This window comes from Pinus tabuliformis, chromosome Q (assembly GCF_031772625.1).
Source record: "Pinus tabuliformis cultivar Carrire ecotype Pingquan chromosome Q, CPIR1, whole genome shotgun sequence".
Classification (NCBI taxonomy): Eukaryota; Viridiplantae; Streptophyta; class Pinopsida; order Pinales; family Pinaceae; genus Pinus; species Pinus tabuliformis.
In genome coordinates, this window is record NC_142296.1 from 379242901 (window position 1) to 379268776 (window position 25876).

Here is a 25876-nt window from a genome sequence, read left to right on the forward strand (position 1 = left end):
ATCCCCCTTGGATTGTTGTGATGTGATACTCCGCAACGATCTTCCACCGTTGATCCAACCTTTCGATCCAACGGTCAGTGATGATATTTCTCATCGAAAATTGTTATCGCTAGTTTTGGTGGCCCAAGGTTCATCACTTATGATCGAAATGTTGCGATGTGATATTTCAGTTCTATGCCACTGATCCCTATCTGTTGATCTGATAAATCCAACGGTGTCTGTGCATCACCACTTTGCCTCTTCGCTCTTCCTTTTTATTTGGGGTTTTATATCATTTCTTCAATGTTTCTCTGTGACTTAGGTTATTTCATGGTTCTTCTTCCTTCAATGTTTCGTTGCGCGACTCCTCCTGCATTCAACTATTACACAAAATCCCTTATACACACATAATTTAACATTTCAAGTTTGAATCATGCACTTATATAGTTTGGAACTGAATCTACGTATAAATATACATTTGCATAATTTCTCTATCTTTGGCCCAATCTTTCATTATCAGTGGCCTCTACTTACAACTTTCCTGTAGGCTTTACAATCACATTCTCATTTGGCTAACTCCCTACTCTTCTCTCTTGTTTTCCTTTTCAATAGATCATTAGTAGTTTCTTTTACAGTTCGAGGAACTATTCCTCAGTTATGAAACAGTGGCTCAATAGTTTCTTCAAATAGTTCTTGACTAATCCTAACTTAATCTGTCTGCCTAATTTAAGAACTAACAATGGCCGAGTCAGCCTTAATTTTAAATGAAACAAATTAAAACAGAACAAAAATATTTCCCAACTGTCGCCTCTTCATTCGGATGCTCCTGCATCATAGGAGTTGCAGGGGCAGGTCCAATTATTATAAGCAAACAAAGACGAAATGTTTTCCTTGATGCAATAGATCATGACTTGTAGACCTCCTTCTCATTGCTATGCCCTGTTCCTCCATGAATAATACCTAGTCTTTTACTTGGAGAGTACCCGTCAGGAGATAAGCCATGATATGGAAGACCCCATGCAGTTCCTGAGGATTTTGAGAACCCACAATCAATTAAACCAACATTTGATGTGTGATATTTATATGCATAATTATATCCTGGAGAATGATCAGTTGTTCAATCCAGTACCATATGTGGGAGACATTTAGATGAGAGCATTCACATCCTTCGTGATTAATCAAGTCAAGTGGAAAAAGGCCTTCGACACGTTTGAAGAAAATCAAGAAAATCGGCGACTTGTGATCAGAATGGAACATTGTCAATTTGTGGATATCTGGAAGGACGCAAGGACTAGATGTTGAAAATACAGAAGTGGTGTGTCGACATGTGTATGAGGCAAATATTTACTTGTTAGGAGGAAGCCCAAGATGCTTCTCGGAAGCACTGGATATTTTCATCATCAACAGTTCGTGTGAGAGAACCTTTTGGGGCCCCTAATTTTTCCAGGGATTTGAAGAGAATTCCATGTTATATCACATGCATATGACATTGTGGGTCTGGTGGATAGGGCTAAGATTTCAATTCCCCATCATTTGGCTTCCTTATGAGAAATACACACTGGCTTATGTGGTAGAAGAGGATTGGTGGAAGGATACCCTTTGCTCGGATGGATTTAAACCTCCTAGAACAGATATGGCTGCACGATATGATCTTTCACAACTCCATTTGAGTCATAGTGGGTCTAATATAGACCTTCGCAGGAATGAGTTACATGAGGACATGCAGATAAGATAGTTGTGGGGAGATGTTGGTTGGTATATTTGCTTGTTTTTACCTGTTTTTATCCACTTCACCTTACCCATTTCATAGCTTTTTGTGAGGTTAATTCATGTCTCAACAAGGAAGGTTAATTCTGGGATAGGGACTTCAATGGTGTTTAACCAACGAGAAGCTAATGGATTAATATTATTGCTATATTTTTCATTCTGTTTCTGCCTTAACGATTGTTGTATATTTGTGGGCAGACAGAGTTGCTGAATATTTGAGTTTGTTAGTACTATTTTTGTAACGATGCAATGTATAAGTAATGGTTAAGGAGGTAGAAATGTGGATGGGGGGGGGGGATATGGGAAGTGCAACAATAGAATTTATTATATTTCCTTTGGTTAATGCAATTCTGATTTCTTGAGCACCAAATAATATTCTATATTTTTTCGTAGCCCTAATGAGAGAGTCACACCCACTCTCCTAATCAGGTGTTGTTGGATTAGTTGTGTGTGTAGATTTATGTTGGTTTTGTTCACTTTCTTTATTGTTGTAATGATTTATTCACTGAATTATTGTGAATTTAGATTGTTGTTACTCTGATTTTGTAGGTTTTAACCTCGTATAGAAATTACTTTCATATGAATTCACAGAGAATAAACAATGCAAGAGCATAACACACACAACACATATACACAGATATTTTCCCCTAGATCCCAAAATGAGGACTACCAGCTTGATTTTTCATTATGTTCCTTTCAATGTTACAATACATATTTATACATGCCGAAGCATCCAATACCATGGACCAAAAACCATTGCGTCCAAAACCATGGACTGAAAACCATTGCATCCAAAACCATGGACTGAAAACCATCGCATCGAAAAACATGTGCGAAAACCATGCACAAAACTGTAGGTAGGTCCGCCCAACCTAATATAGGGTCCAAAAAAAATTTCCCCAGGGTGTTATCCTGCACCCCTCAAACCCCTTGTGACCCCCCTGCTGTGCAATTGGTGCAACGAACGAGGGGTTCTGTCCCCCCTCTAACCCCTCAGTTAACTACATAGGCTAGTCATGGAAAGAATATAACACAACGCAACATTCTCCCACTTGTTGTTTTCTTTCCCCAAGGGGGCCACAAGAGAGCTTATTCATTTATCCAACCCTGCAATGCCCATTGTTTCTCTACACCAAGAGAAATTCTCAGAGCTCATAGATTTTGTCAATGCATCTGCAATATTCTTCAAAGTGTCCACCTTTACGAGCAACACCTTTTTGTCTTCTATAATATCCCTCACAAAGTGATACTGAACATCAATGTGCTTTGTCTTTGAACGGTAAGTAGGGTACTTTGCCAAGATAATTTCACTTTGGCTGTCACAGTCTATCCTTATAGCTCCCTGTACTAACCCCATACTTGGACACAATTTCTACAACCAAACTGCTTCCTTGCTTGCATGAGTGGATGCCATGTATTCTACCTCTGTAGTTGATAGTGCCACTACAGATTGTTTGTTACTCATCCAATTGATAGCACCTCGAAATAGGTTAAACACATACCCACTTGTAGATCTTCTCTGATCCAGATCTCCAACCTAGTCTGCATCAACAAAGACACGAATATCCAAAACTCTGTCCAATCCTGGTCTTCCTTGGTAGCACAAACCATAATCACTAGTGCCATGCAAATACCTGAAAACCCGCTTCACTGCTGTGTAATGCTCCTTCCCTGGTTTTGACATAAACCTGCTCAATACTCCCACTGTATGTGCAATGTATGTTCTAGTACAGGCCATCGCATACATTTGGCTACGAATTCACTTGCATATGGAACATGGGACGTGTCCTCTTCCTCTTCTTGTGTCTTGGGACATTGTTCAGCAGATAACTTTACACCTACAGGAATAGGAACCTTCACCGGTTTACTAGCCTACATATTAAATCTCTACAGTATTGTCTCGACATACTTCCTCTGGTTTAATTAGAGCTTCCTCTTTGCCCAATCTCTTTTAATTTCCATTCCCAAAATATAGTTTGCAGCACCAAGATCTTTCATGTCAAATTTGGATGACAATTGGGTCTTCAAATCCTAGATAATTTCTTTGTCATTTCCAACCAGCAACATATCATCCACATACAAGACCAGATAGATAACACGGTCACCAATTAATTTAAAATACACACAGTGATCTGTTGTGCTTTTGGTGAAGCCAAGTCCCCGTATAAATGTATCAAATTTTGGATACCACATCCTTGGTGACTGTTTTAACCCATACAAAGACTTCTTTAACTTGCATACTAGTTATTTCTTACCCTTCACCGCAAAGCCTTCAGGTTCCTTCATGTAGATCTCCTCTTCCAGATCCCCGTGAAGAAATGTTGTATTCACATCCATCTGTTCCACCTCAAAATCAAAAGCAACAGCAACAGATAACAATAATCTAATAGAAGCTACGTTGGCAACAGGAGAAAAAATAACACCAAAATCAATTATCGGCAACTGGCAATAACCTTTTTCTACCGTCCGAGTTTTGTATTTCTCCACCTTTCCTTTTTCATTTGTCTTCTTCTTGAACACCCATTTGCTGCCAATGGGTTTCCTTCTAGCCGAAAACTCTACTAGATCTCAAGCCTCATTTTTGTGCAAAGATGTCATTTCATCAGCCATGGCCTCTTTCCAGAGTTTGCCATCCTCTGAATCTACTGCTTCCTTCACAGTTCTGGGATCATCATTAGTAATAGATAAAAAAAAAAATTAACAGAAAGGAGATGGGCTATACCTTTCTGGCTACCCACACCCGGAGTTTGTGGCTCTTCATCTTTTGATTTCTCTTCTGCTATAGAGTCTGATTCTTCCTCCCTAAGCTCAAACTCTATCTTCTCAGATTACTTTGGTTGGACTTCATGTTTAATAACATCTTTCACCTCTCTAAACACCAAATCTCGGCTGTACACAACCTTCCTTTTTTCTGGGTTCCAAAGCTTATAACCCTTTAAACCATCCTTACACCCAATAAAGATGCACTTTTTAGATTTACTATCCAACTTGGTTCTTTTCTCGTTTGGAACAAATACATATGCATCACATCCAAATACCCTCAGATGTGAAAGAGAGGGTTTCTTACCAGTCCATACCTCTTGTGGAGTATTATCCTCCAACGCTGATGAAGGCGATCTGTTGACCAGGTAACATGCTGTCTACACCACCTTTGCCCAGAATTCCTGTCCTAACCCGACACCACTGAGCATGCTTCTTACCCTTTCCATCAACATCTTGTTCATTCTTTCTGCAACTCCATTTTGCTCAGGTGTGTATGGAGTAGTCTTCTGCCATGCTATACCACACTTCTTACAGAATTCTTCAAATTCCTTGCTACAAAACTCTCCACCGTTATCTGTCCTCAACACCTTTATCTTCTTCTATGTCTGGTTTTCCACTAGAGCCTTAAACTCTTTAAACCTCTCAAAGACTTTTAAGGAAATATATCCATGTATTCCTTGAGAAGTCATCTATAAATGATACATAGTACACAAACTTACCTAGTGATGGAACCTTCATAGGTCCAAACACATCACTGTGCACAAGCTCTAATATATGTTTCGCCCTCTTACCACTAGAGGGGAAACTCACCTGATTCTGCTTCCCATATACACAATTTTCATAAAAATCAAAATCCAGGGAGCTATTAGTCATACCTTTACCATGAAGTAATCGAAGGCCCTTCACTCCAATATGTCTAATCCTTTGATGCCATAACATGGTATTTTCTCCAGAGACCACTAGATTTTCTGCTCCACTTTTAGGAACCATAGAACTGTTGCACCCATCAATAACAGTGCTACCTTGCAGCTTGTACAGAGTTCCAATCCGAACTCCCCGCATCAATACCAGTGCTCCCCGAACCATCTTGCAAGTATCTTTCTCGAACACTATTTTTACACCTGCATCATCCAGCTTGCTTACAGAAATGAGATTTCTGGCCAATGCATGAATATGCAAAACACCCAGAAGTGTTCTAATCCTTCCACCTTGCAACTTCAACTTTACTTTTCCGCGACTAATGATTCTAGCCTTCCTATCATCCCTTAAGAAGACATCACCACCATCATATTTCTCATACTCGCAGAACCACTCTCTATGGGGAGTGAAGTGAAAGGATGCACCTAAGTCAATCAACCATGTCTCATGATCTACATGTGTACTTGAAGAAGCCAAGTACACATCCCGACCTTCATCTGAGGTGGTTTTCGCATCTATAGAAGGAGCATCATCAAATCCCTTTCCTTTATTAGAGCTTTAGATTTATAGTCCCTTTTGTAGTGCCCTTCCTTTTCGCATTTCCAGCAAACCACCTTTACAGGTTTTCTTGGAGATTTATATCTCCCTCTAGATTTAGATCTCCCAGTCAATGACTTATTTTTCTTTCTGTTGTGCGACCATCCTCATACAGACAAGGCATCACCATTCTGGCTCTCCGTATTTTTCCATCTCATCTCCTTTGTCAGCAAGGATGAGACTATTTCATCAAACTGCAAGGCAGTTGCATTGCTACCTATTACAATAACCAGATTATCCCACGAATCTGGTAGAGAACACAAAAAATTGATGCACTTATCTTCATCTGAAATTTTAATATCAACAGATAATAACTGACTTACCACAGTATTAAATGTGTTCAGATGCTCTGTCACCGAGTCTTTATCTTCCATCCTCAAGTTATACAGCTTTTTCTATAGGAACAGTTTATTCACTAGAGACTTAGATTGGTACAAAGTCCCTAACTTGTCCCACAAAGCCTTCATCGTAGCTTCTCCTAATACATTCAGCAATACTGAATCTGAGACACACAATCATATTGTGCTCTTTGCCTCCCGATCGAATTTCTTCCATTCTTCATCAGACACTCCCGTTGGTTTAGTCCCTGGATTTACCGCGATCCACTCATCTTTATCCATCAATAGATCCTCCATCTTGAGTTTCCATAACTCAAAACTCTGACCATTAAATTTCTCAATCTTTATCTTTCCACTCCTTGCCATCTTCTTTCACCACCAAAATCGATCCCGCAGATCTTCCACTGAACAGGGTCTACCATAGGCCCGAGCGAAACCCCTCAGCAACAAAGGTGTCCCCTTGAAGCCAAAACACCCTTGATACCAAATGTAGGTTTTAACGCCATACAGAAATTACATGCATAGGAATTCACAGAAAATAAACAATGCGAGAGCATAACACATAAAACACATATACACAGAAATTTTCCCCTGGATCCCAAAACCGGGACTACTAGCTTGATTTTTCATTATGTTCCTTTCAATGTTACAATACATATTTATACATGCCGAAGCATCCAATACCATGGAACGAAAACGATTGCCTCCAAAAGCATGGACCGAAAACCATCGCATCCAAAACCATGGACCGAAATCCATCGCGTCCAAAACCATGTGCGAAAACCATGCACAAAATCATAGGTAGGTCCACCCAACCTAATATAACATAGCCCAATAGATTTGTTGTTACTTTTCTTTGCTTTTTGTTACTGTTATTTTCTTTTCGTTATTCAATTATTATGCTTGTTTGACTGCTCAATACTGGGTAGGAAACATGTGGTCTACATAGACTTTGCATGGTAGTCTTGAAACAATTAACAAGCCCTGGGTTGACAATTAATGTGGGGAAGGGGGAATTCCATAATTCATATCTGAGCACCAACATCGCTTACTACATATTTTTTTTCACGAGCTCAACATTTGTCACTCCAATCTCCAATTGTTTCTCCTTATGAGCTATTCTTACATTAATGAAAGCTAAGACTCTCTGCACCCTCCTCAATTCCCCTTCTGAGAGTTGTAGCTCCATCAAGGCCCTGGTGAGTTGTTTAGTAGGGTTTTGTGGATCTTCGGGCACTGCCACCAAACATACATGACGGTTAATTTTTTCTTGTAGCTCAGCCAATTGTTGTTTGAGAGCTACTATCTCATTGTTTTTTTCTACCAACTCCTTCACCAGGTTCTCCTTTTCCATCCAACTTGAGCTATCTCCTTAGTTTGTACATGTTCACTGCCTGGCATCTTCACCTGTGTCTCAATCCCTAGATCTCCTTCTAAGATTGTTGAAGAAGATATTCTATTGTTGTCTTGTCTTATGGGTTCACACCCATCTTGGTTATCAACTCTTTGAAAACCTCATTATGTTTATGCAGGGCTCTGTAGTTTCCCTTCTCTAGTTTCACCCTATTTTAGGCATTTTCTAGTAATGTATGAGCTTTTCTTATGGTTATGGAATTTTTTTTGAGATCATTGTATAACATTTCACCCACCTGCTTATGATTTTTTTTTTTATCCATTAAGGGGACACTTTCAAAATGCAGAGACACATCCAAGGTTTTAAATTGAGGACCTGAAGGTAATGACTGTGTTGATGGGTGTTGTAATGAAAACTTCATCTAATTATAGTCAAGGTCCATAGTAACCAACAGTCATGTGTGGTGAGATACTGATTGGGAAGACGTTACCCATTTCATTTTCTCTCTGACTTTTCTGTTGTTTTCCTCAGTGGCCTTTCTAATAGGCCAACTAGATCCAGTTTCAGCAAAACTTTCCTCAATGTCTAGGACATTTACTTCTGCAAAAGATGAACATGTAGCTAGTGGTGGATCCTCTAATACAACCTGAAAACCCGGCTGGTCTAGCCCTATTTCCACTAGATTGATCACAATATCTTCTTCTTCTGAGCCTTGAATTCTATCCTTTTTATTTATGTGTGCTTCTTCCATCTCGGTATCCCCATCCTGGTCAATGGTCCTCCTTGACACTTTGCTTGTGGTTACTGGGGATTTGGTCTCCATTTATGTATTAAGAGGAAATGAATAAAAAATAGCTTTCCATTCAATTTTTGGCTTGGGGTCATGTACATAAGTTGATGGTTTTATATTTTCTCTCCTTCGGGCAATGACACCCTTGGGATCATAGTGCCAAGTGTTTTCTTTTTCAAAATCCATTGTTTCAATTAAAGCCTCAACTATTTTAAAATCCTATCTTCTATTAACCACAAAAGGACCGACAACCTTTCCGATTTTAAATATGTATCCTTTCTTTGCAGGAACAAAATGGAGCTGGTCTACACTGAGGAGTTGTCGAATAAATTCTAGGGAAAAAACTCTCATGGGAATGACTACTGGTAGGTGATAGGGACAAAGATCGCACCCATAAACCATAAGCTCCATGTGATATTCATAATCGGTCTCCTATCATAGAGTCCTTTCTATGTTGGAGGAGCTCTTTTTGTTGAGGGAGGATTTTGGGTGGTGAGACCCCATGGATAATCTTGTATGCAATGGCCATGAAGGTTGAGATGAACTGAGGGTAACCACCAATTTTGAGTCTTATTATGACAGAAATATTCCAGTTGAAGACGAAATTCCTTTGCTTGTTGCGAGAAATCGTGCTAAGGCCCAAACACTCAAACTCTTCGACGTGGGTTTACATAAACAGGTAGAACAAAAGTGAATAATAGTGGAAGTAAGAGATGGTAGGAAAATAATGAAGTTGGAAGCATATGGTCGTAGATAAGTAAAACGGGATATCAAGCAAACAACAAAGTTGCATCATTCTGTGTAAAAATCCCAAGATGGCCTTGTTGGTCATATGGGCACTGTCTTCCCCCAATAAACATGCAATTGCAGAGAGAATGGGTTGAACAGGCTTGCTGAAGAGGGTAACTAGGAAAGACTCGTCATGGGGTAGGGATTGCACTCCTGGGGCTAAGATTTGGCCCAAGAAGAACTGTTGTTCATCGAGAGGAAGGGTAACAAAGTGATGGGTTCAGGTAACATCAGTGAACAACTACATTGTAGGAGAGATAGGAAAAATTAGAGCTTTCTGAATCAATCTGGGGGTCACTTCTAGTATTTTAGGTCTCGAGGTGGAGACAAAATAATTCTTTTCATCAAGGTATGCCATAGTCATCCATGAAATAAACTTGGGGAAGTGATGGACTGAGGGCGTGATTTGGAAATATAAGCCAAAATTGACAACTTGAAAGGTGTCTTCCCCCCTTATATGGTTAGAAAATAGCTAAGTGAAGGTTGACGAGCTGATAAGCACAAGCTAGGTGTATAATTTGGCCCTCGGTGTCCATTAGGGGTTCAACGCTAGAAGGGGACTTTATCTCAAGGTTTTGGTAGTTTTGGGCGTTGTTTATTTCATTTTAATGAGCAAAAAAACACAATTCACAAGTGTTCATGGGTAATGGGTTACCCAGAGGCTGTGGAGTAGTTGAAAACGATGTTGGGAGGAAGTCCTTGGGTGGTCTGGGTACTTCAAACAAGAGGATCTGTGCACGCGACTGACTGGGATATTTGCACCGGGAACTGTAGAGTAGCTTTTGGAAAAGGGAGTTGGGAGAAGGCTACTTTTATAGCAAGGAGGGACACATGGCATGGTGATGACGTCATAAGTGAAGGGGGTACGTGGTGTATTGGTATTGGTCAGGAAAGGAGGACTCGAGAGCAGGAGCGAGGAATCACAAATTTACCTTTACCTTCTTACACCATGCTCGCTCAACATAAGGAGCCAATGGGGGTAGCCCACCTAGCAGGTGGCCCCCATTGTACTTTGGTAGGCCAACTCGTGGGGGGATGAGTCCTTCTCTCACCCCTGTAATTAATCTGGGTTGTCAGATCAGAGCTTAACTTTTCAACTCCAGTGAGGTCCTGTGGGTTAACCTCCATGCAAGTCCCGCCCACCGAACTGGTTCCAAAGAAATGTTGGTCTGCGATGAATGATGATTGTTTTGGGAGGAGCACGATTTTTAAACCCACTTTTGAACCAATATTAGGTCACTTTATCTCTTTGACTACATTTAGGCCTGGACCTTGATGGAAAGCATGCTTCACTATAAATTATTTTTCTTTGTGTGTCTGATTCCAGAGCTCCTTCCTTGAGCATGGTTTCCATTGTAAATTTGATTCACGTAGCCATATTTCCAATCCTTGAAAATATTAAAGTGAGGAATAACATTGGCTCCAACTCGAGACAATGTATTGGTAGTAATACATCGATAACCTGAAGCTTAACATCTTGCTCCTTGGGCATGGAGTATTATCATCGAAAAATTGGGTTAACGAGAAGAAATAACATAAAACTTAGAACAATATATATGTATTATTTATAGATAAAACACCAATATTTAAAATGAATGAGGGGTGATACCTTTAATGTTGGAAATAAAGTTTTAGGAACTTCCCATTGATCGACAGTTCGAGTGCTTCACCTTCTAGGTTTTCAAAAAAGAAAGTATTATTTCCTTTTGCTTCTGCGATCTTGAAAGGGTTGAACCATAATGGGTTGAATTTTCCATGCTTGCCTTTGTCTTCCCTTTTGACATCCCACCTCAAGACTAGATCCCCAGACTAGAGGGGTATGTCCTTTGCCTTTTTATCAAACAAGGACTTTATTTTATGCTGATAACTAATCAATTTGTGATGTACCTGCTCTCTACTCTCCTGGAGTTCCACTAGTTGATTTATCCTTCAGGTCAAGGATTTCGACTCTTCTTCAATGTCTTGTAAGACTTTTGCAACGAGAATGGTGAGTTGTATGGGGAAAATCACAGCTTTCCCATATACTAATTCAAAAGGGGATTTCCCAGTGGATCTTTTAGTTGTGACCCTGTTCACCCACAAGGAAAATTTCAATTGTGAGTCCCAATTTCTCTGGATTTCTACAATTGTTTTATATAGGATCCTTACTAATGTTTTATTTGAAGACTCATCTGGTTCATTTCCTTGTGGATAATAGGTAGTGGAATGACCAATTATAATGTTGAATTTCTAACAAAAATTAATAAACTTTGTAGACTTAAAAACCTGAGCATTATCGGTCATGATTTTCTTAGGACAACCAAACCTAGCAAGGATGTTTTCCTCCAAAAATTTTATGACTACAACATCGATTGCATTTCTGGCCAGGATTGCTTCCACCCATTTAGTGAAATAGTCAGTGGTTGTAAGTATCCACTTATGTTGACTACTAGAAGGTGGGTGTATCTCTCCAATGAAATCTAATCCCCATTGCCTGAAAGGTTCTTTGACAAAAACAGGGATTAGTGGAAGTGGAGCTAGTTTCTATTTCTCAGCGAATATTTGGCACTTCTCACAGGCCCGAACATAAGAGTGGACTTCTCCAAATAATTTTGGCCAATAAAAACTCACTTTCAATATTTTATGAGTTGTAGTCTTCCAACTATAATATCCCTCGCAAACACCACCATAGAACTCGTGAATCACTCCATGAGTTTCCTCTTCCACCAAGCACAGAAGTAAGATCCCAACAGGGTCTTTCCAATACAGTTGACCATTAGATATAACAAACTTTTGGGCATGTAACCTCAATGCTCTATATTTCACTTTATCCAACTTCACCAGGCATATTAGGAACAACAGATAATGGATGATGTCTTTATACCAAGTGGATGTTTCATATTTCATATGAATTTTTTGGATTGTTGTCTTGATCATCGGTTGTTTTATCCCTTCTCCATCTTCTTCTGTCAATAAGTTTATGCCCAAGGCTCGACAGTTTGACTCTGATAAGATTTTAGCTAGCCCCTGTCCTTTAATGAGTTTGGTGGGCTTAATATCCATGTCATACTCTTGGATTTTAGTAATCCACTTACCCTTTTTTCCATTGCTATCACCTTGCACCAGGATATCCTTAACAACCGCTGCTCGAACATAAGCTACAATGTTAGATTGTAGAAAATAAACTCTAAAACCTTGGCTTTGACCAGGGCATAAGCCTGCTTTTCTAGGATATTATATTTCAATTTTGAATCCCGCAACACTTGACTAAAAAATGCTATTGGCTGCTCTTCCCATTCATTATTATTTTTCAATAAAACAACAAATATAGTGTGAGGGGATGTGAAAGAAAATATGTAAGACAATTTTGAATAATCTGGGCTAACTAGCACAGGCACCTCTCCAAAATCTCTTTTAATCCTCGAAAAGGCTTCGCGAGAATCTGAGTTCCACTTCACTTTATTTTCCCTTCTCAACTTTCGACGTAGGTCTAACGATAGGGTCTTACACACAAATATATACAAAACTAAACTTAAATCCACACACGAAGTATGTACATAAAATATTCAGAAATATTTAATTAATAAATAGAATAATTATAGGAGAACTATTTTCCTCATGCTTGGCCTCTCACTCCTCATACTCACTCACACACTTCTACATACTTGCATGCCTCATGGGCTCACCTAGATTTATACAAGTGGATCTGAACCCAAGTAAGTTCTAGATCCTCAATTAATTCCCAAAATATCTCTCATGATCCACAAAATCTCTCATCTAATCCCTTATCCCTAGATAAGAGCTAACTATTCCACAATTCTCTCACTCCTTCCAAAATGCTCTCAAATCTTCTCTTATTTACAATAATCCTAATTTTCACTTAAAACTATAGGAAAAATACATTAATAATTAAATCCTAACTTTAGAACCAACTCCCTTGGTAAACAAGTAAACCTTGGTTAAATGCACCTGCATCAGACTCCCGAGGTAAAATAAATTCATGGTCTCCTCACCATAAGTCTTCATAAGATGATAAAAATCCCCCTCGATCCCAAACTTTAGTCTGTCATTGATCATGTACTCTGTCATATTGTTTCCATTATGTTGTCCTTTTCTGTCTTCGAGGCTTCTAAACTTTATGTTGTAATTCTCTTCTTACTTTGTTGATGTAGAATTGCTCAATTATTAGTAATTTGTTGTCATCCTTGATTTTTCTTTGTTCAACGAACATCTTCTGAGATTCTTTCAACATCAACTTCTTCATCTCTTCAATTTCGATATCTAACTTGTCTTTTGGATGGTGTGCATTATTGTTTCTTTGCTGAAATTTATTTTCTATCTCTACATTTCCGCTCCACGAGATTTGTTGATTTCAAAGTTTGTTGTAATCCACCATAATTTCCTTTGGCTTCAGATTGTCCAACCATTCTTTTAGAAACTTTAGTTTTGCTGGAATATCTCTCATGTTGATATTTAACCCATTTAGTTGATGATCATTTTTCATTTCATCAACAACTTCTATTATTTGTCCATCTTTAGCATTCTTACGCTTGATTTATTTTTCATCATTACTGCATACAAAGTTAATACTTTCTTCAATATCAGCAACATATCGTGCATTCACACACCAATTGTTAGGTTTAAAAACATAAGACTTGACAAATGATTTTGTCCTTAGGTCTTTATGTTGGTCTTTTGAACAATTTATGGTGCCATTTATGAGAATCAAACCCACATTCACATCATCATTGTCGTCACCAAGCAACTGGTCCTTGCTCTAGTTCAAAAATGCATACATTCATCTGGAGTTTCTATGCTTCGCTTAATGAAAAATTCTGCTTGTGTTTCTGTCTTAACTACTTGATTGGCCATTTAATTGTCCTCTTAATTACCCATCCATGTCCCTAATTTTGTAGCAGTTCCATCAACACTTCAAGTAGTGCCTTTAATTCATCAATCTTCTTCTCAATTTCTTCATCCTCTTACACCAACTTATATGGCATCTCTATAACTTTTCTTTAGATTTTGTAAATGACTATCCATAGTCATCTTCTTCTTCTTCTTCTTTCGTGAACTTCACCTTGTTCACTGTAAGCTGCAATCTAACTAACACTTTACCAAGTTATCTCCTCTGAACTTCGCTAATTGCTCACCTCATTTGAACCTTCTTTCTAAGTACTCCTTTGTACTTTTCTCCCTTTGCTGCAAAAACTGCAATATCCCTTAAAATTTTATTGATCATACTTTTGGGTGTCTAACTGCACTAATCATGCACCCATTACAATCAACAACTCAAATTCAATGCACTTTTTGACTTATGACTTTAAATTTCTTTTTGACTCCATACTTCTAATTTGACATCAACTTTTAATGGACCTTGGGTGTTGGGTACAACTGAAAATGCACCCTTTTGTACAATAACTCAAATTTTAATTTGACTCCAACTTTACTCAATTAAAAAATACTCTCAAATAGACATTGACTCCTTAATTATAACTCCTTTCATCAAACATGTGTCTCAACTTGATAAATTACAAGACTCTTCATTAATTAGCAAAAACACTCCCAAGTGTGCTCTCCTCTTCTCTTGAGTGACCCTATCTTACTTTCAAATTCTTACATTATAGTCTCAATTTTGAACTAGAACATTACAATATATTTACAATAATCTTATGAATAAACTAAATCTAGCATATCCATTATGGACTAGTGCCACCATAATAAAACCCATATTTCATAGACAACCCAAACCTCAGCTTTAAAATCTAAAATCTCAATAACAACTCTTTATACAAATCCTTCTTCATTAAATAAAATAATATAATCTCACCACTTATTCTCTCTCATGTCGCTGGGCTTGAGGATCTTTAGCCAGATTCCCTGTCGAATTCAATGGGTTTGTTTCTTCAGAAAACAAACATCATTCAATGGGTTTGTTTCTTCAGAAAACAAACATCATTATTTACAGATTACCTGGAAGATATAAATGAAATAGCAGCACCAGGCATGTTTTGGCCCTTGATGTTATGGTGTCTGCGCAAGCATAAACCACCTCCATGACTGGAATCTTCTCCACGTTCAATATGGATCCACCACATTTTCATTGCACTGATGGTTTTTTGTGCCTTTTTTATTAGTTCTATATCCGAGCCATCCAACCATATATACAAAAAAATTTCTCACGCATTGTTATTGTTTGATCCAACCAATACATCTTCAACAATGCCAGCGGGAAATCCACATAAAACAATCGAATTGATAGCCTCAAGCGTAGTTATCCTTACCTTGGAATGCGCAAATCCAATGTTAGGCAGAAGATCCCTCAAATTTTATTCACAACATATGCATCTTATCCAAAACCACTTTGATCCACTCAACTTCTACTATTTTTAAACAAAAATAATTCAAAACATTAATTCTCTCTCACAATGTGAATTGAGTGGAAAGTTCTATACACATGCCATTAGAAAAATGGAATAAAACACTTCCACCAGCACATTGATTTTACTGTCCTTTTAAAGCACACTTACACCATTAACCCAATGCAAACTTACTCCATTAAATCAACTGGAATGTATGCATAAGTCAGAAAACCATTCTATGCGTTGTCTACCCAATTGAATGGTACCACAGAACGACTCCAACACTCAACGATACAACTTTACCATTTATATGTGTGAGAGAAAACAGGTCGCCACGCTACACCATCAACGTGCAGAGATACAGGTGGCTAGTGATCGTTTATTTCTTGCAACATTGAGCACAGGAAACCCTCGTCCTCTTCATCGTGCTTCCGACCTGAACATCGCTCATGCATTTGCCGAGCAGGCCCTTAAAGAGCTTGCCAAAAAAAATAGGATGCCTCTTGTTTGAACAAAGTTGCCTAACCCTGCTGCTTCCTTGGAGAGAATCGTGGTGGAGACTCTTGTGAGCCTCTCACCATACCCATAGCCTTTCTCTTCGGCCTGCTTCGTACTATTGTGATGCTCGACACCACTATTGCGTGCAGGCTAGACCTCGAGAAGAGAATTGGGTGTTAACTCACATGTGCCTGCCTCGATGATCTGCCTATCCCTTTCTTCTCACACAGCGGAGATACACTGTTTGATGTGGATGCAGTGCATAAAATACTGTCAAAATGGGTATGGCATACAGGTCCACATATAATAATGCATACAGATCCGTGGGTGTTCCAGGCAACACGTTGATCACAAATACAGTATGGTCAATACGTTGAAGCACTTCATATAGATCTGTATATCTTCCATCTTCAAGAAATACAATGTGGTCTCGTCAACAATGGATATACAGCTCCTGCGCCATTCCACTCTTGCATCCTTCTCCTTCCTATGATACCAGAAATTTTATGCAGGCCTAACCATAGGGTCTTACAAACAAATATATACAAAATTGAACTGAAATCCACACACCAAGTATGCACATCAAATATTTAGAATAATTAATTAATAAATAGAATAATTCCAGGAGAACTATTGGCCTTATGCTTGGCGTCTCACTCCTCAGACTCACACACACTTCTACATATTTGCATGTCTCATGGGCTCACCTAGATTTATACAACTAGATCTGAACCCAAGTAAGTTCTAGATCCTCAACTAATTCCCAAAATATCTCTCATGATCCATAAAATACTTCATCTAATCCCTTATCCATAAAATACTTCATCTAATCCCTTATCCCTAGATAAGAGCTAATTAATTTGCAATTCTCTCACTTCTTCCAAAATACTCTCGAATCTTCTCCTATTTTCAATAATCCTCATTTTCTCTTAAAACTATAGGAAAAATACATTAACAATTAAATTCTAGCTTTAGAACCAACTCCCTTGGTAAACATGTAACCCTAGGATAGATGTACCCGCATCAACATTTTTATGAACTTCTTCGCTATCTCTGCATAATTGGGTATGAATCTTCTAAAGAAGTTAATTCTGCCCAAGAACGCTTGAACTTATTTTTTATATCTTGGTAAACTTATTTTTTATATCTTGGTAGGTATATGTGGTTGATGGCTTAGACATGCTTGGGATCAATTTTCACCCTTTCTTATGCTACTATGTGCCCCAATAACTTTCCTTCTCTTAGGGTGAACTGAGATTTTTTAGGATTCAGAGACAACCCATATTTCCTACATTTCTCAAAAGTGAGTCTCAAATACTCAATGTGTTCATCATCTGTTTTAGAAAAAACTATGATATCGTCCAAGTAGACCACCACAAATTTGTTCTATTCCCCCACAAAATTTGTATCTGTTTCCCTCTAGAATGTTTCTCTGGCATTTATAAGGCCAATTGGCATTCTAGCGTGCATAAAGGTTCCCTAGCGTGTAGTGAATGCAATCTTCTTTTGATGGTCTCGGTGCATTGATACCTGATTGTACCTTGAAAAGTCGTCCATCATGGACATCTGAGATGATCCAACTACCCTTTGTAATATATAATCCATTTTCGGCAAGGGGTAATTTTCCTTTAATGAAGCTTTGTTGAGGTTTCTGAAATCTACACATAGCCTTATCTCTCCATTCTTTTTCCTGATAGGAACCAGGTTCGCCACCCACTCTAAGTATCTCAGGGGTACAATGATCTTAGCCTGGAGTAATTTCCTTACTTCCTTCTCAATGGATGGAAGAAAAAGAGGATTGATCTGTCTGAGTTTCTTCTTATAGGGCTTCATTCCATTCTTTAGAGGAATCTTATGCTGAATAATATTAGTATCAAACGTTTTTAAATCATCATACGACCAAGCAAATACATCTCTATAGTCTCTAAAAAGATTTAGGTACCTTTGCTTGTATTGATGGGGGATTCCCTTCGATAGCTTGATCATTCGGGGCTCCTTCTCCAAACCAATGTTGCATTCCTCTACTAGTTCATCGACTCCTTGTTCAGCAGGTTTGGCTACTACATCATTAGGATTGAACAATCTCTCCAAAGGAAGAATACTCGATGAATATTATTTCCCTTTAGCCGCAAAATTATGTGCCCTACAATAGTCTCCTCTAAAGCAATTTTTTGTTCATATATTATCTGTTCATCCTCTTGATCGATCACAGAGTTTAAGAATTCTCCAATGACTTCCATAAAGCACTTGATCTGTTCATCATCCTCAAACACCTGCCAGTGTCTAACATTATTGGGCACTGAGGGTCTATATTTGACTTCGAACTCATACCTGAGAAGTGGATTTTGTGACGGTGGTCTAAAATTGCTGACAGCTATGGCCAAGGAGTCGGCCATTCAATTTCCTTCTCTGGGAAGAAATTAGACATTAAAAGCGAAGAAAGAGTTGTCCATCAAATCCTATACCTCATTCCTGTAGACCTTCAACCTCTTATGCTTAGTTTGACATTGATTCGTAATATGCTTTACCACAAGCTCGATGTCACCAAACATAGTCAAGCACTCAATGTTCAAATTTCTTGCTGCTTGTAGGCCCAAAAGTAAAGCCTCATACTTTGCTACATTGTTTTTTGCCTCAAATTCCAATTTGAATGAGAGAGGGATCAAGCTACCCTCTGGGGATATCAACAACATCCCTGCCCCATTGCTTTGGAATTTGCACCATCAAAATATAACTTCCATACCTTACCACAATTCGATAGCTTCTTATCTAAATGGACTGCAGGTTATACCTGCGTCTCTTCCAAAATAAAATCATCCTCTTCTAACAGTAAATAGGAGAACTCCCTTTCTTTCCCATATACAGGGGCATTATTTAAGCAATCAACTCTCGTAACTATTTTAACAAACCTTGATTCTCTATACAATCGTCTCTCTTCTCCACCAAAGATAGGAATGGTAGCATAGGTCAAATCCAGCTTGATGGAACCTCCAATCTTTGATCCCCAAGACCTAGACAAAATCATACCAAATCTTGCAGGGATGTCAGCTACTACAATATCCATTACTACACCTTTTACTGAGCTAAATTCACCACCAGGTCTTTAATCATTCCTAAACACTTTACCCTTTTGGAGTCAAAGGAATAGAGGTCTTTGTATGGTCTGGTTATTTGCAGCCCCAATTGCTCCATGACAGATAGTGGCATAAGATTGTGGGAAGCACCTGAGTCTAACATGCAGTTGTGTAGCAGGAGGTCATGCACTACTAAGGTAACATAAAAAGGAGTCGTGTAGGGATCTTGTTTTTAATACTAGGTCCAAAGACCACCATTGGCCTTTCTTCTTGGAGATTCAAACTATCATGTAAGTGGATTGGAGCAGATGGGTACATGAACTGAGAAACTTGGGCCTTGTAAGTTGGTTGTTTCAACAATTCAGCCAATGGGACCAGAATTTTTACTTTCTCAAGTTATTTTTGAAGATTAAAGACAACAAGACTGTTTTCAACATTGACGACCTTGAAAAGCTCTTTTTCTTTATCACGAATTGGTTTAGATGGGGAAGGTGATTTCTCTACTTTGGGGACCTCAGATTTATGATTGGTTTGGTATGAGGACTCCTTATTTTTTGGTAGAATTGGATCTAAAGGTTTCTTCCCTTTATCAGCTGGTCTGGGAGGATCTTGGAAGGAGAATCTTTGTTTTGGTCTTTCCCCTTTGATCTCTTTCTGGAAGACCGAAGATCATATTTCCTATGTAGTTGGGCCTACATGAAATCAATGAACTTCCTGCAGTAATCATCAATCTCACCATCATTTAGTGTTGCATCTAGATCATCCCCTCCTTCTTCATGCATTTCAACCTCCTGTTCTTCATTAGAGAAGGAGGAGAACAAGTTCCCCTGAACTTCGTTGGCTTCTTGTATCTTCTCCTCTAGATCATCTTCTATATATAATGGGGGTTGGATGTGATCTTGTTGTTATTTTCTCTCCCTTTACAATATTTGTAAGGGAGGCCTTCTATATTGGGGATTGAAGCCTCGATTAGGGGCTTGGGGATTTTTTCGTGGAAGGTTTTTATTTTCTAGCTCCAGTTTCACAAGTTTGTTAGATAAGTTCCTTATTAACTTATTCATTTTTTTCAACTTTTGTTCTTGAGACTCTTTTCCTTGACTTGAGGAATTTTCTTCCTCTTTCCCCTTTCTCCTCTCCCCAGGATCAACTCTGCCTCTTCACTTCCCAGTTGATGTAAAATTTACTTCTACCTCAAGAGCATCAATTTGAATATGGTCCAGGGTATAGGACTTCCTCTCCCAGAGTGTGAAACCGAACTCTGATTCAAAGGCCCCAACAAAAACTACTCTAGCATCTGCCTATGGAGATTTAATTTCGAGAGGTAGACTGTTATACATTTTATTAAACCTTTTTATAAACTGTGAGACATCCTCATCATGTTTCTTTTTCATATCATTGAACTTAGTGAGAATATATCCATGATCCTTTTTCTCCCCCCATTACTGCAAGAAAGAATTTTCCATCTCTTCCCGAGTGGTTATGGAAACATCTAGCAAACCATTGAACCATTTTGTAGCCTCTTCATCTAGATATTGGGCAAAGAGCCTCATCAATAGATCCAGGTGCTCAATGTGTAAGTTTTATGCAAAGGCACAAAAAACTTCTATATGCCTCTATGTTGATATGTCATCTTCTCCATTAAACCTGGGCAAGAGTTTGATATAATCTTGTGGCATATCACTCAAAGGTTGAGGCAGGTCTAAGGGGGCATATTTGTTTAATAGGAAACCTACGACAACCATTTGGGAAAGAAGTGGTGGTACAAGATTTATTATAGGTATCTAAGTTATGACAGGTTGAGGGACAACCAAATGGCTTTGGATTAATAAGCTATTCACACCTTGGGTGGGGTTGCTTTCAAGAATATTCTTAACCTCCTCATCCTCTGAAAGGGGAGGGAATGAGAAAGAAGGAGTACTAACTGAATCTTCTTCTTCTTTGACTTTTGGAGAGACAGAGTTGAATAGATGACCACTTTCCAAGGGATATACCAGGACTCTAGGGGGAGAATCAGAGCAATGTATTATGGCATTCTGCGAGATGGAAGAGGATACTTCAGGAAAGGAGGAGACAGTAGAAGTAGTAGTTGGGGTTTTTTCCTTCCAAATCCTTTTAGATATTATCCTTTCAGGGTCAGACACTGGTGGAGTTCTTTGTTGAGAGGTATCTGAGCGGGAGTGGGGCCGCGTAAAAGCTAGGGTGTCCAAATTAGATTTTAGACTGTGGAGTCACCAAGGTGATAGATCTACAACCCACACACCTTTGCTAACCTTATCAAAGAGTGTATAAATGTCATACCCAAGGGAAAAAAGTGATAATCCGTTCCCCGATAATGGCGCCAAAAGATGTTTCCACCCCAAGAGACAGTCTCTAGGTTGAAATGAGACCAATGCCTAGGACATCCTAGTAAGTGTTGTCATATTTGACTAGAAACTCAACACTTTTTCTTTTCCATACAATTCAAATGAAATTGATTCAGAACCATTCATAAGAGATACAATACATGAACTGATACACATAATACTACATAAGAATGTTATTTGTAAATCTATGGTGGTCGATTTTGATTGGAGCTTGCAGCTAATCAACTATTTTTTAACAGATGTGATTGCAAAAGAAAAGAGAGATAAAACCCATCATACAGAGCTTAAACTTTAAGAATTCCATACATCTGGATTTAGAAAGAAATGATAGCAAGAGAAATGTCTAAGAGGTGCAAATATCCATTTAGCGATTTTAAAGACTTGACTTCCATATCCATACAAGAATTGGCAACTACTTTACATGATATCTGAGAAGATCATTCAACATATCTGAAAAACACATAGAGGGAGGAGCATGTTGCAAACTCGATAAGTCGGAATCACCAAAAATCTTGCATTAGTTTCCAAAGAAGCATACATGCATCAAGATCCATAACATTGTTCTTATGAAACCAAAAAAGAGTTCTTTCTGAAAATTATAAACCCTTGTTCGTTCTTTCCAAACTATTCATATAGGACCTCTTAGAAAGAGAGAGGTCATTACACAATATTCTCTTCTTGATTTGTTCATGATGACTAAGCACATAAAAATTTCAGCTTGTCTAATAACACAATTGTACTTAACTGAAATGTACCAACTTAATAGAGAAAAATAAAACTCAAATATGCGAGTAAAATAAAAGATCAAAATAATATTCCATGATCAACATGATTAAAAGTATTTTCAAGGACGATGGGCTGAGGTAGCACATTGTGGAGTACATTGCAGCTGGAGTTTGATGACTCAAATAATTGGTGGATTAATGAACTGCTTGCATCACTGTCATAATGCTGGAGGTGGACGAGGAGCAGAGTAGGAATATTGATAACTAACCTTTAAATCAATTATACTACTGTGATTCAACCTATAATGAAAAATACTTCTCACGATTCCCAGTAGTTGGAACTCCTTCTTCAGGAAATTTACCACCGTTTTCCCTTTGAGTGGCGGTTTTCTCATGAGATAAACCTTCCTTGATTTTAGCTTCAACAAGCCTCTGATTGTACTGTTCGAATGAGAGGAGCTCCCCACGAGGTTCCCAGCAGTTGGGTAACTCGGATTGTACTACCCTGTCAAACTTGGTATTAAAGGAGGCAACTTCTTTTAATACTATTGCAAAGCACTACTCAACATTGATCCTAGCTTCCTCTCTCAGGAATACCTTGGATATATCCATGATGGAACTGATTCTATCTACTAAGTGAATGGGCCTCAACTCCTTAGTTTGCCTCTTATTTACAAAATGGATGAATCTCTCGGTGATTTGGGAATTACTTTCGCCTTCCTCTTTGGCATCCATGATGAACTACTCATAATTATTGCTTGCAACCTTTTGTTCATGCATCAATGTTACATGCTCCCAGCTATGGTTCATCTCTTCAATGATATCATCCAAAACCAATTGTCTTGCTTCTAGAAGAGACATGTTCCCTATTAACTTTTTCTTTAGCTCAGTAACCTCTTGTGTTGTTGACTGCATATTTTTGTTAACGAGCTCAGCATTTGTCACCACAATATCCAACCATTTCTCCTACTGATCTAGTCTTGCATTAGTCAAATCTAAGTCTCTTTGCACCCTCTTCAACTCCCTTTCCAAGATTTATAGCTAGGTGAAGGCCTCGATGAGATGTTTAGTAGGGTTTTGTGCATCTTCGGGTATTGCCACCACACAGAAATGAGGGTTCATTTTTTCTTGTTGTTCATCCAATTGTGGTTTGAGAGATACTATCTCATTTTTTTTGTCTACCAAATCCTTCATCAGGTTCTCCTTTTCCATCTCAACCTGAGCCAACTCCTTAGTTTGTACATGTTCACTGCTTGACATCTTCAACCTATGTCTCAATCCCTGGATCTCCTTCTGAGATTGTTGAAGAAGAGTTTCTATTGTTGTCTTGTCTTTTGGGTTCACCCCTAGCTTGATTATCAACTCTTTGAAACCCTCATTCTGTATATGCAGGGCTCTAGAATTGGCCTTCTCCAGTTTCACCCTATTTGAAGCCTTTTCTAGTAATGTCTCAGGTTTGCTAATGGTCATGGAATTTTTGCTGAGATCATTGTATAGCATTTCCCCCACCTACTTATGAAAGTTTATTTTATCCGGTAAGGGGACACTTGCCAAATCCAGAGACACATCCAAGGTTTTAAATTGAGGACATGAAGGTAATGACTGTGTTGATGGGTGTTGTAATGAAAACTTCATATGATTATGCTCAAGGTCCATAACACCAATAGTCGTGTGTGGTGAGATATTGGTTGGGAAGCCATTACCAATTTCATTTTCTCCCTAACTTTTATGTTGTTATCTTCAATGGCCTTTCCAATAGGCTAGCTAGATCCAATGGCAGTAGCACTTTCCTTAGTGTCTGGGACTGTTACTTCTACAAAAGATGAAGATGTAGCTGGCAATGGATCCTCTCATACAATTTGGAAACCCAGTTGGTCTGGACCTATTTCCACTATCTTGATCATGATATATTCTTATTCTGAGCCTTGACTTCTATCTTTTTTATTTATGTGTGCTTCTTCCATCTTGGTATCCCTAGCTTGGTCAACGGTCCTATTTATTGCTTTGCCCATGGTTACTAGGGATTTGATCTCCATTTCTGTATTAAGATGTCATGAACCAACATTAGCTTTCTATTCAATTTTGTGCCTGGGCTCATGTACATAAGTTGATGCTTTTATATTTTCTCTCCTTTGGGAAATGACACCCTTGGGATCATAGCGTCAAGTGTCTCCTTTTCCAAAACCCATTGTTTCAAGTAAAGCCTCAAATATTTTAAAATCATGCCCTGTATTCACCATAAAAGGATCCATGGGTTGTCCCATTTTAAAGATGTATCCTTTCTATTGGTCATCGAAATTTTCTTATACCTTTTTTTGCCTCAATTATCTTACGTTAACCTTTGTTTTACAACCTCAACTAATCCTTTCACATATGTTTCTCGTTCCTTTTAATGATTTTTTCGATATTGGTTATGTAAGCTTATCATTGACTACAAAGGTTAAATAGGTTTATGTTTTTTCATGTAACATATCATTTACATTAACTTATGGCTTGACAAGTAATGGTCATTAATCAAAGTCAAAGTGGTTGGTACATGAACCCGATATTCCTGTACTCTCTATGCTTCTTGCACCAGAATTGGACAACTGACCGATTTGATGAGGATTAGCTCTAAGTGCATTATAGTTGTCAAGAGGATATGGCACGCACCTGTCATTGAATATTTGTTTCATTTCCTATATATGTTTTGGAGCATTACGAAGTTTCCAAAGATGGAGGTCGGCTACTGTTGGGTCGTGGAAAAGGTATCTTTTTCCTCCTCATTTACTTGATTAATCATATGGTTTTCATGAATTTTCTCTCGTCTTGAACATATTCTTGAAGTAAGACCATGAAAAATGAATGAAAAGAAGTGTTGAACAAGTTACATGCTTTTAGCATTAAAAGCCTAAGTTTTCGCTTGTTTATGTGCATGATGTCTGGATTGGACAATTGTTGTTCCTTTGGATAAAACAATAGTGCAAAGAAAGGAATATGTTTTTATTCTAGTCGAGGAGGCCAAGCTAAAGACAGGAGGAAAAACACGGAATTGATGTGGAAAATTTGATTATTTAGCTGAGCAATCCTGAGGATCTTCTGATCCTCAGGATAAGCTCCGATTTTGCTAGTAGTTCATAGAGAATATATAACGCTAGTAGATGAAAAAGAACAGTAAATTTTGTAATCATAGTTAATTTCCAACAAGACTCTGAAATGATATTCAACCTTAAGGGTTGCAGTGATTTTCTAATTTGTTTTTGAGAGTTAATGAAAAAGTTGGAGTTTCACATTAAATCCTCGTATTGAGCTTCTATAGTAGTTCCTTCTAGGCTTTCGGCTCGGTTGTTGGAAGATATACTGCTCAATTGTATTATGTTGATTATTCTTTATTGCTAAGATTTATATTGTTGTTCCTTCTACTGGTTGAGTTAGATTAAGTTTTATATCTCGGTTAATATTGTTTTTATAATTTACAGAAAAGTAAGTTTTGTATATGATTGTTGTTTCCTCTTCGTATATGCTTTCTGCAATTACTTCTAGCTTTGGATGCTCCTTGCGATTAGCATGATTTGAGTAGTTTCCTTTAATACGTGTGGAT